The sequence below is a fragment of the Pteropus medius genome, unplaced genomic scaffold (genome assembly GCF_902729225.1).
Source record: "Pteropus medius unplaced genomic scaffold, Ma_sr-lr_union100, whole genome shotgun sequence".
NCBI lineage: Eukaryota > Metazoa > Chordata > Mammalia > Chiroptera > Pteropodidae > Pteropus > Pteropus medius.
The window spans coordinates 2,712,521-2,724,797 of NW_024353907.1; positions in this window are offsets into that span (position 1 = coordinate 2,712,521).

The following is a 12,277-nucleotide window of genomic DNA, read 5'->3' on the forward strand; positions in this document are numbered from 1 at the left end:
ATGGAAATAGTGGGTCTGTGTTTCAGAAAACCTAGTCTACCACCTGCATGTCTCCTTTACTACTCACACAACTACCAAATTAACTTTACTTCTGACACTAAATGTGAGGAGGTTTTTCTCCACACCCAGCAATTCTCTCCAACACCAGCTGGGTATTCTACGATTTAATTCAATTCTGACATTAGCTCCCTGGAGATATTGTCAGACCCCACAAATTAAGGGTTCAGTTCTACAAGACTGCTTCCATCCTGCTTCTGATGCCAATTGCAAATAGTAAGTCCCCAGGTTACCCATAACTTTTGTCCAATTTGGCTATGAATCGCAGGTTCCCATGACCCCCTCCTCAGGTTTGATTAATTTGCTAGGGCAGTTAAAAAATTCAGGAAAACATGAATACCAGTTTATTAAAGGAAATAAAAAAGGATACAGATGAATGGCTAGGTGAAGAGATACATAATGTGAAGTCTGAGAGAGTCCCGAGTGTAGGAGCTTCTGTCCCCGTAGTTGGGGTGTGTCACCCTTCTGGTGTGGATATATTCACCCACCTAGAAGCTCCCTGAACCCTGAGCTATTGGGACTTCATGGAAGCTTCCTCACATAGGCATGATCAATTATTAACTCCTTTCTAGCCCCCCTCCCATCTCTGGAGAAGTAGGGCATGAGGGTGGGGCTGAAAATTCCAAGCTCCTAATCACGGCTTGGTCTTTCTGGCAAGAACCATCTCTGGAGTCTACCCAGAGTCATCTTAAGGTAGACTCTGGAGTCTACCCAGAGTCATCTCATTAGAACAAAAGATGCTCCTAGTGCTCTTATTACTTTGGAATTTACAAGAGTTTCAAGAGTCCTGTGTCAGGGACAGGTCAAAGACAAATGTTAGAACAAGAAATGCTCTTGGTACTCTTATCACTTAGGAAATTACAAGGGTTTTAGGAGTTCTGTGCCAGGCACCAGGGGCAGAGACCAGTAGTATATACATTTTCTATTACCTCACAGGGTTTAATTTCATAATTTGAAATTTGGATAAACATTGCCAAATAAATTCCTATAGATGTTATCAACACATAGCAGCAACGTCAGAAAGTGCCTGTTTTCCGACAGACTCAGCAGCACTGCATATTATCACATTTCCTTCCTTATCTTTGCCATTCTGACCAGTGAAAAATGGTATCTCCATTTACTTTTAATTTGCATGTCTCTCATTATGGCTAAGTACTAGCACCTTTTATTCTCTTAAAACCCATTTGTATTTTCCTTTCTGTGAACTGGCTGCTCATATCAATTTTTTATTAGATTGCTAGTTTTTTCTTACTGATTTGTAAGATCTCTTAGATAAATGAGACATTTGTCTGTGATTAGAATTTCAAATATTTTCTTCAATTCTTCATTTGTCTTTTGACTTTGTTTAGAATGAATTTGCCAGGCAGAGATTATTTTTATTTAGTCAGATTTATTTTTTTATGGCTTTTGGGTTCTGTATCATTCTCAGAAAGGCTTTCCACACTCTAAGATGATACTAAGAATGTCTCCCATCGCTCTTCAAGTACTTTTATGGTTTTAATTTAAACATTTAAATATTTGATCCATCTGTAATATTTCCCAGGGCGAGGCATGGTTCCAACATTACTTTTTTTTCAGATTGCTACTACTGTTCTCATCTATTTACATAATTTATAAGATAAAATATGTTATATTCACATAGTTTCTTATTATACATAATATATTATATATATTCTTAGTAGTATTCATATTTCTAATATTAATATTTATTTTTAGTCTGCTTGATATGCCCAAGACTAAAATGTATATTAGTCTTATATTGCTATTGTCTCCCTGTCAATGTCTCCCTATATTTCTGTGATGGTTAATTTAATGTGTCAAGTTGGCTAGGCTACAGTGTCCATTTATTTGGTCAGACACAAATCTAGATGTTGTGAAGGTATTTGTGGATGTGATTAACGTTTACAGTCAGTTGCCTCTTAGTAAAGCAGATTACCCTCCATTATGTGGGTAGGCCTCCTCCAATATGTTGAAGGCCTTAAGAACAAAGACTGAGGTTTCCCGAAGAAGAAGCAATTTTTCCTCAGGACTTCAACACAGACAGCCTGAGTTTTTAGGTTGCTGGCCTGCCCTGAAGATCTCAGACTCAAGATTGCAACATCAGCTCTTATCTGAATTTCTAGCCTGTTTGCCTGCTCTACAGATCTACAGATTTTGAACTTGATAGCCCCCACAATGATGAGAGCCAATTCCTTCCAATAAATCTCTCTTTCTCTTTCTGTCTCTTTCTAAATATGCACAGGCATATTTCATTTTATTGTGCTTCACTTCATTGCGCTTTACAGGTATTGCATTTTTTAGAAATTAAAAGCTAGACCCTCCACCAGCAAAAAGATTATGACTCACTTTATTGCAATACTTGCTTTATCATGGTGGTCTAGAACCCATAATATCTCCGAGGGATGTGCACATGTGTGTGCATGCACACACACACATATCCACATTATATGCTATTTATTATGTTTCTCTGGAGAACCCTAATACAATTTCGAATATTTTTTCTTTATATATTTTGATGGTATAGTAAAATATAAAATTAACTCTCTTAGCCTGATTTTTTTGTCTTGATGCTCTAATATTGCCAACTCTTCCCCTACCTTTTTTTGGTCTGCATTTGTCTAATATGTCTTTTGTCTCTTTTTTTGCTTCAAAATATATTATTCCATTTTTTAATGGTATATCTCCTGCAACTAGATTATATGTAAATTTCTTTTACTTAACCAAGTCTTTTAATAGGGGATTTACATTTTAAAAATCTGAAATCTTTAGTTTTACGCCATTTTGTTCTGTGACTTATTAATTAGTATTTCTCTGCTAGTTTCTTTATTTTCAGTTTGGTTTTAATCTCCATTGTTTTAGAATGTATTTTATTCTATTGGTTGAAAGCAGCTACCTGGAAGAAGGGGAAACTTGTACTTTTCACTACACTTTTCTATTTCCTCAATTGATACAGTAAATATATTACCCAGTATAGACCTTCAGGTTTTTCAAAAAACCTGATGGGTCCAGAGTGAAATAGCATATTTTGAATTGATGGGTCCAGAGTGAAATAGCATATTTTGAATTTCACTTTCGAGATATAGAATTTAGCACATTTTATCTTTACCTCATTCCTCATTCTAATAACCCATGAAGATCTTAACATGCGTATTAGATTTGTATAGTTTTATTACTATTTTTAAAATTCAGAACCTAGTTTGAGTTAAAAAAAATTGAGATTAAGATTTAGTTTTATAATTAGATATGGTGCAATAATTTAGATGCACTTGATAATGCTCCGCTCCATGACTGCCCCCATTCTTGAGCTTTTTAACTTTATCTCCTGGTTGGTTGAAAAAATATTGCAAACCAATTTTTTTCAAGAATTGATATGTTTTATGATCTCAAATAGCAGACAGTGCTTTTCTGACATCTTTGCATCTGAAAGACAACTGGCATGTATATTATATTTTGGGGTCATAAGTTTTTCTTTCTAAAATTCTAGATATGAGAAGTCAGACAGACTGACATTTGTTTTTTATCTGGGTAATCTGATTTCATTTGTTTATCTGAACAATTATAGACGTGTAAATATTGTAGATTAAAACTTTTGCCATTATTTGTCCAGCTCTGGGTCCCCTTTTATTGACTTTGCCTAGGGCATAGTGAGCTTTTCAATCAACATACACTGCTCTTCAATAGAAGAGAATTTCTGTTTTATTTTATTTTTATTATATCCCTTCCATTTGCCTTTGTTCCTCTTTTAGAAACACAAATTATCCACATGTTGGTTCTCTATTTTCTCCACTCTTACTCCACAGCTATTATCTTCTCTCTCATTGTTTCCATCTTGACCTTTTTACACTCCATTAAATTTCTTAGCATCAGCTTTGTTTGACACCAAGTTCGATTTTCTGCCAGATACTGTCTCCAATGTGTACTTTAATTCTGTTTCTGCTTTTTTTAGAGTACTTTCTCATTTTCCTTACTGTCTGTCTCTCTTTTCATCTCATCCTGTTATATTTTCATCTCAGTACCACCTTTTCATTCCTTCTGCTTTGTGTGTGTGTGTGTGTGTGTGTGTGTGTGTGTGTGTGTGTGTGTGTGTGTGTGTGTGTTACAGAAGGTTTAAAAGATGTCAACAGGTTTCTAACATTTTCTCCTGGATCCTGGCGAAGAAGAGTTCTCATTTTCTCTGATTCTTCTGAGTTTTCTAGATGCTATGCTGTTCCCTAGCTCTGTGTTGATTATTCTCTTTACCCTCAAACAGGATTTCTGTGGGCTCAATGTCTGTCTACAGGTGATTGAATCCATTACTCTTGAACCCACCATCTGTCTATAGAAGTAGTGGTAGAATCTTCACCTTGAGTCTGTAGCTGGAGTGCACACTAATGTCCATACAGTCTGACTTCACCTTTTGTACCTCTTCTTTACTAATGTGATACGTAACACAGTACAGTTTCCAGCACAGACTTCTTTCAGGGACATTTAAGAAGCTGGCCTTTGCTTAAAGTTTTGGGCAGTTCCAGCTACATAATTTGCAGGAAAGTTACATGCAAAATGAGAATGTGGAGCCTCTTGTTCAAAAAGTAAGAATTTCAAGATAGTGACAGCAGAGCATTAAATCAAGCATGAGGTTGTTCTTATTATGGGGCCCTGTGCAACTGCATTCCCATGAAGCCAGCTATGGTTATGGGGATTGTAATCTTTAAATCTAAGTCTCTTCCCTTATCCTCCCAATCTCTCTCTTATTTCCTGCCCACTTGTTTTATTTATCTACTTCGATAAATAGGAAATAGAGGGGTCTGGGGGATATGGAGTGGAGGTGGGAGTAGAGATCAGTAGTCTGGTGAACAGCCTTCAAGGGTAGAGAAACTGCCACCTCTTCTTGGTTTAGGTACCCAATCTGGGAGTTGTGAGATAGAAGCAGGTCATCAGGGGGTAGGGTATGGGCCTTAAATAAGTGGCTTCCTACCTTATTCAGTCAGGGTCTTTGAGGAAATGAAGCCAAAGTAAACTATGACTGGAATCTTCTTGATCTAACCATTTAAGACCATCTACCTCATAATTAACATTAATTTTATCCAGATCCAAGCCTTAGATTACCTGTCAGTTTTAGTCTTTGATAATGTGACATTTCGTATTTTTTGTTTTTTATTTGGGGAGGTTTTTATGAGAAGTTCAGCTAGGATACATTTGGGGGCAAATAGCAATATATCATTTTGAATTGGAAACCCCCACGGAAGCAATTAGTTAGGCCAAGGGTTGGTAAATTTTTTCTGTATAGGACCAGGTAATAGATATTTTAGATTTTGCAGACCAAGAGGCAAAGTATTTATATAACAAGAAAGAAAATAAATTTCCACAAATATTTTATTGATGAAATTAAAAATCTAATAGTAATAACTGAGTACAATTTTTGGTAATACAGGTCTATCTACTGAGAAGAATGGGATCCTTTGTTTTTGGAATACATTTTGCTTAATTAGGGTTCAAAATTAGAATTCCCTACCATCAGATTAGTTTGCAAATGTTCATCTGTTAATGCTGATCTGTAATGGGATTTTATGTATTTCATTTTTGAAAATGTCTTTCCATACAGATAGGCACTGCCAAACACTGACATCAATCCATGTGCATATGATTTTAATTGAGCATATTCGTTGCATGGAAGGCATTTACAGAATTCTATTAGATTCTTCTCTTGATAGTTGCCTTTAGTATGTCATTACATTGCAGATTAATCACTTGCGATTGATGGTTAGGTAGAAACTCCTCAATTGCACAGTTAAATGAATTTCGAAATATGGAAATTTCCTTTCCACTTGCATTGAGGTCTGAAAAGTGCTGTTTAGAACTGTAGTTTGAACTTGGAAAATATATCCGCTGCAAATTTGTATAGAAACAGATAATTTGCTTCTTATTTTAACTTTGGAGAGCATGGAGGTACATAAAGGGGATTGAGATTACTTGTGGATCAAGTAATGTTAGCTGTCATCAAAATGACTTTACTGTTGTATAAGTTTCATGTATAAGAGTCATTTTAACTTATAATTGGTAAACTTCATTGAGACATATTATCAAGTTTCCAGTAAAAGCTAATTTCTAAAGCTATTCATAGTTTGATAATAGTGGTTGAAGGCTGTTCTCATTCAAAAAATTTCAATTTTGGTTTTGAGCTAAAAAAAATCAAAATAGAACTTTGTCACTGCTAACACATTGAACTACTGTGTGGTAGGGCAAGTCAGGATATTCAGTTTCTACTTTTGATAAAAATTCACAGAACTGATGATGGTTAAGTCCATGAAAGTGAATGAAGTTACTATTGACGTTATTAGTTCAATAACAAATTTAAATATTACCACAAAGTAATTACTGATTAATAATACAATGAATAGTCATAGGATTTAAACACCTTATGTTCTCACAAGCTTTGTAATTTGTTCAAATAAGCATTTTTCTGCTTTACACATATTTTTACTACCATCAATTGTAACACATCTTAGCAGGTTTCACTTTACATTGTACTGAATCTGTTTTTTTAGCTTCTTTGAAAATATTTTTCCCTGTAGTTGGTTCCATGCAGGCTATTCACAGAGGCTAATTCTTTTTTTTTAATGGCCTCAGAAAAGCTCCAAAACACAGGCTAATTCTTCAGTTACTTCAAATAAGGCATTTATTTCTGAAATAAACAACTGAGTAGTATTAGTATTTTGTTAACTCATGAAGAGCCAAGAAAAACTATTCAGTTAATTGCCTTGTTTTTTAATTGATTCTTGATGTTGCTCCCAATATCCTCGACTCTTCAAATACTATTCTAGCTGAAAGACTAATAGTCTTAAATTTATTTTCTCTGGACACATTACTTTGGTTGGCTGCTGCAATCAAACACAATTTAATGAAACAACGTTCCTTGTTTGGCTAGGAAATGAGCCACTCAGAGGATTACTTTGGTTGCAGCCTCATTTTCATTTTTTATTTTTGTGAAGAAATTCTGCCGTGATGAAATACTCTGTTTTAAATTCTCTAATTGTTCTCACTGTTGCTTTCCTGTCAGTTGGGAATACTGTGATGAGTGTAGTCTAATAATGTTGACACATATTGTATTCTTTTAGCAAAACTCTGGTGTTATTGCATAATAAATGCTTTCCTACCAAATTTGATAAAATAATCCACACTCCACTGTGCCTTAAAAACATGACATTTGAAGTCCATTTTTCTCTTTCTTGTTTTGACATAATAGTGATGTACTTGTAATAAAAAAGTGTCATGGTGTTACATGCGTGGCATTTGAAACACTGCCAAGTTGTAAGAGCATTGCTGTGATTTGTAGGGCACTAAGCAGCCATGTGAAGTGACGACAGTACCACATACATTCACGTTTGCAACTATTCAACTCTGTGTTGTTTTGTGAAAGTAGACATAGATAATACATAAATGAATGAGCATGACTATATTCCAATAAAACTTTATTTATGGACACCAGAATTTGAATTTCATTAACGTGTGATGAAATGGCTGTACAAATACAGGTGGCAGGCTGGATTTAGATCCCTGGTCTCTCAAAAGGGCTAGACCAGCCTGTTACCCAATATTCATTGAGCTTGGTGCCAGCTGCTGAGCCCAGGTGAAAGGAAATCTTCTGTTTAAAGCAGCAGCACTAACGCCCATAGCAACTCTACAGTTACTATTTCCGTGCCTAAAATCACTATGACCATTGGTATGATTCTTTAGTGTGTCTTTCTAGACTTTTCATAGCACTGCCTAATTTTCCAACTTCAACTCCCAATTCTTTCCATACCATTCAAATTCTTTAGTTTATCAGAACTCTTATATTCTTAGGCTTTTGTGCTTTTGCAGATATGTCACTGCCTCTGCCTGGAACACATGCACCCCTATATCCATCCACTTCTCAGCTTCTTTCAAGCCATCTTCTATTCTGTAGGAGCTTTAGCTGATCCCTCTAGGCTATTAAAGAAGCCTTTTCCATGAGCATCCACAGAAATTTGGGCAAAGCTTGTGGCACTCATGACTCTGTATTATAGTATAGAATTTATTAATACTGCTTTCCAAGTAAGAAATTCAGGACAGGGATCATATCAATTTGGGAAGTTTTCAGCCATTATATGCTTTTTGGGTCCTGACCTATTTCTCCTTTCTTTCCAGGACTCTGATGACACAGGTGTTAGATCTTTTGTTATAGTTCCACAGATCCCTGAGGCTCTGTTTATTCTTTTTTCCACTCTATTTTCTCTGTTGTTTAAATTGGGTAATTTCTATTGTTCTGTCTGGAAGTTCGCGGATTCTTTCCTCTGTTCCTTGCATTCTGATGTTGAGCCCATACATTGAGTTAATTTTGGTTATTATATTTTTCAGTTCAATTTCTATTTGGTTCTTCTTTATATCATAGATTTCTTTGCTGAAACTTCCTTTTTCTCTGCTGAGACTTTCTAATAGGTTCATAATTGCTTATTGAAACATTTTTTATAATGGTTGCTTTAAAATCCTTGTCAGACAATTTTAACACATGATTTACCTTTGTGTTCGCAATGCTGTCTCTTCTAATTAAAGTTGGGATTATCCTGGTTCTTGGTATGAGTAATTTTTTGACTGAAACCTGGTCATTTGGGGTATCATATTATGAGATCCTGGATCTTATCTAATCTTGTGTATTAGCAAGCCCCTTCCAGCATCACTCTGGTAGGGGAAAGCACTGCCTTCATACTGCCGAGTGGGAGTGGAAGTCCAGGTTTCCCACTCAACTTTGGTTGACCCCCATTCCCCCCTCTATGGAGGGGGAGGTTCTCCTTATTACTGCTAGGTGTGGATGGAAGTTTGGACTCCCCACATTGTTTCTACTGACACCATGAGAGTGGTGGCCTTGTTCTCCTGGGCAGTGGTGAAAGTCCTTACTCTCCACCAGGTCTCCTCCGATATCAGCTCAATAGGGAAAAGCGATGCCACATTACTGAGTGGGGGAGGAAGTCCAGGCTCCCCAGTATGGTGGTGGCAGTGGTGCTGATTTGAGGTGCCTCATTATACAGCCTAGTGAGGGTGGAAGTCTAGGTTCCTGGAGGGCGTGGGAGTCTCGGCTTCTTCAAGAAGAAGTCCAAAAACTATTCCGACAAATGAAGTTTTTGTGATAACTGAAAGTCTGTCCGTACTTGGCTCCCTATTCCCCTCAACAATTACCCTGTATTTGACATCAGTGTGTTTGGATTTCAATTGGATAATCTTTATGACACCGGTGAGTATGGGAAGAGCTAGTAAATATTTTCGAATTTACTTTCGATGCTGATATAAAGGACAAGTATAGTTCTAAGACTAGATAAAGCGTGACTCTGTTATGTAACTTTTTATTATCTGTATAAGTTTATGTGGTACTAACATTATAAATGAACTACATATTCCTAAATGCTTCAGGTTAAGTATTTAGTTGTTTAAAGAAAGTGAAATTTATTTTTCTGTAATTGAATGGGCTTCTTCTGATATTGATGGTACTTACATAGTATTAACGTAATAGTGCTACAAATTATGCACGAATTAGTCCATACCACTTAGCAGGATACAAATTCTATATAATTTTAAAATACTGATTTATCTATGCATATATTAATCATATCAACTTAGTAAATTCAAATAACTCTCCCCCGCTCCTAGTGTATTAAATTACAATTATGAAACAAGAATTAGTGCTAGGTAATAAAAGGTTCAATTTTAGAATAATGGAGAGATGTAGCAATGTTGGGATTATGTGCCCTAAGTGAAAAGTGGATTGGGACTGCCTATGTGTTGGGTTTATACAAAGCTTAGGAGGGATAAGGAGGAAGTGATTGGTAGAGTGGTGACAGATACATTTAGAACCCAGAATATGAAAGCTAGACTGAATTTTAGAAATTCCAATCTTCCTATTTTTTGGAGGTCTTTGAATGCACATTATGTGTCTGGCACTTTGCCTGCCTTATAGCATTTAATCTTCGAAATAATGTAAAGTGGCTCTATTTTTCTTTTTCACAGATGAGGGAACTGAAAATCAAACCAGACTAATTTGTTGAAGGCCACCCAGCTATCAAGTGGTAAAGTTAGGATCTGAACCTAGATCTGTATGATTCCACAGTTCATGCTCCTGTGGTTCAACTATTCTGCCTTCCATATGGGTTTTTGGATTTGCTTTTCATAGAATTATAAAGTCATTTATCCTACTTCTCATTTCTTTCCAGCAAGGACCTAAACCTTTATAGTTACTGTACATACATTTATTTGACAGATTATAAACTATTTGTGATCTAAAAAATTACATAGTGATGTAAGGACTAATATTACTATATAAAAATTGTCTCAAGTTTCATAACGAAGGATGGATATCTGTAGTTGGACAGGACACAGAGTTCTGGCTTAGAGGGTAAGTAACTTTACTAAACTTTCCCAAGGTCACACAGACTGTGCAGAGTAAAGATCTGATCTAGGTCTGACTCCGATCTACCCACTGCATTCACTCAATGCAATTCTGCTGTTATCACCTAGTAATGATTATGAGTTGGCAAGGTTTTGAGGCGTTGGGGGTGGGTAACCTTATAATTCTTGGAAAGAGCCTGAATCAAGAACCACCAACTCCAGGAAGATGGCCAAATAATGGCAGAATTTGTATCTCTGCTTGTGCATGCGTGCGTGCATGTATGTGTGTATGTGTGTGGTAGAGGGAGATAATGGTGTCAAATCTTCCAGGCTTTGAAGGTCATCATTTGTGACAAAGTTAACAATGCATGTGTTAATTCGGCTATAGAAAATATTCAGCCCTCTATACTCACTCATTCAAAAAAATGTAATACCATAAAGAATGGAAGAGGTGTTTCAGAGAAAGTAATTAAACATGAAATATAATCTACATAAAACTGCAGTTTGTTAGTCTAGTTACTAATCTTAGGGGAATAATTTAAAACTGCCTGTGCAAAATCAGTTGGGATTTGCCATAGCTTCTCATTGAATATTGCTAGGATTACTGAGTCAGCACTGAACTGTCTTCCTTATGTTTTGAAATTCAAGTTAAATATATCTTGTCTATGGATTACATTATTGAAAGTATATGAATGAATCCATGTTTATAAAGAAAAACTTGTCTTCATATATCCATTAATTTTTTCCTCTCTCTGAAGAGGTGTGCCTTGTAACAGATCTATTATATAAGACATCTTATTAAGTTTGCCTTTTAAAAAGAGTAATAGACCGAAGATATGTTTTCTTTCCTCCTAATTACACTATGGATTGAAAGCCAGATCAGTGAATTTAATTTGCATCTGAAACACGGTCAAGCAAGAAAGTGTTATTGTTGTCTAAGGCATGTTGTGGAGGTGAAGGTTTTTCTGGGCTGTAAACTGTGATGAGGGTCTTATGCTTTCCCTCAGGCCTATCCACAAGCAGCCCCAATTTTTCCATGCAGGCCCCACTGAGATCACAGCAATTGATACCAACATTCTGGAGATCCGGCTTAACAAATTTTCGTCATTGCCTTTTTCTTACAATACTGTAATGAACTACCAATAAATCGCAGGTAGCATGATAATTTGGGCCCAAAGTGCCGCCAACAGACCTTTGGCGGTGGGAAGCCGTGGACAGCGAGCCAGACCCGGTGGGCAACTCTTCGTTTTCTCCAGCCGGGGTCCGGAGGCCTTTCCCCTTTACTTTCGGAGCGAGTGAAGGGAATCGGGGCTGGGAGCGCAGGCCTGGCCTAGGGCGGCGCCCGAACAGAGGGGCATGGAGCCGGCAGCCGCTCCCCGAGAGCGCTCCTCGCGGAGGCCATTATTTCCAGCGGTGCCAACAGCGTGTACCTTCTTCAGAGGGCAGAGGTCAGGGGCCGTGCACCGCGACCTTTATCAGGGCCTGGGGGACCCAAGAACCCGGAGCACGGGACTGCTGGAGCCCACCCCCGAGCTCCCGGGCAGGCAAAGGCCGTCCATGGCGTCCTCACTCACTGCACGCTCCCGCAGCGGGCGGTGCCGGACCTAGCCCTTCCTTACCGCACCCCTCCCCCTACCGAGCCCGCCGCAGCTCCCGAAGTGACACGGCCCGGACCCTCCATTCTCTGCCCCAGTGCTTTTAACGTGCACAACCAAACGGGCTGCTCCCTCTCGCGGACAACCCTTTCCTCCGACAGACGGGCCCAGCAGCCAACCACGGGCCAGAACTGGCTTGCGTCCCGCTCCCCGTCGGTGGCGGCCTCGGTGGGCGGGGCTCCAGCAGCTAG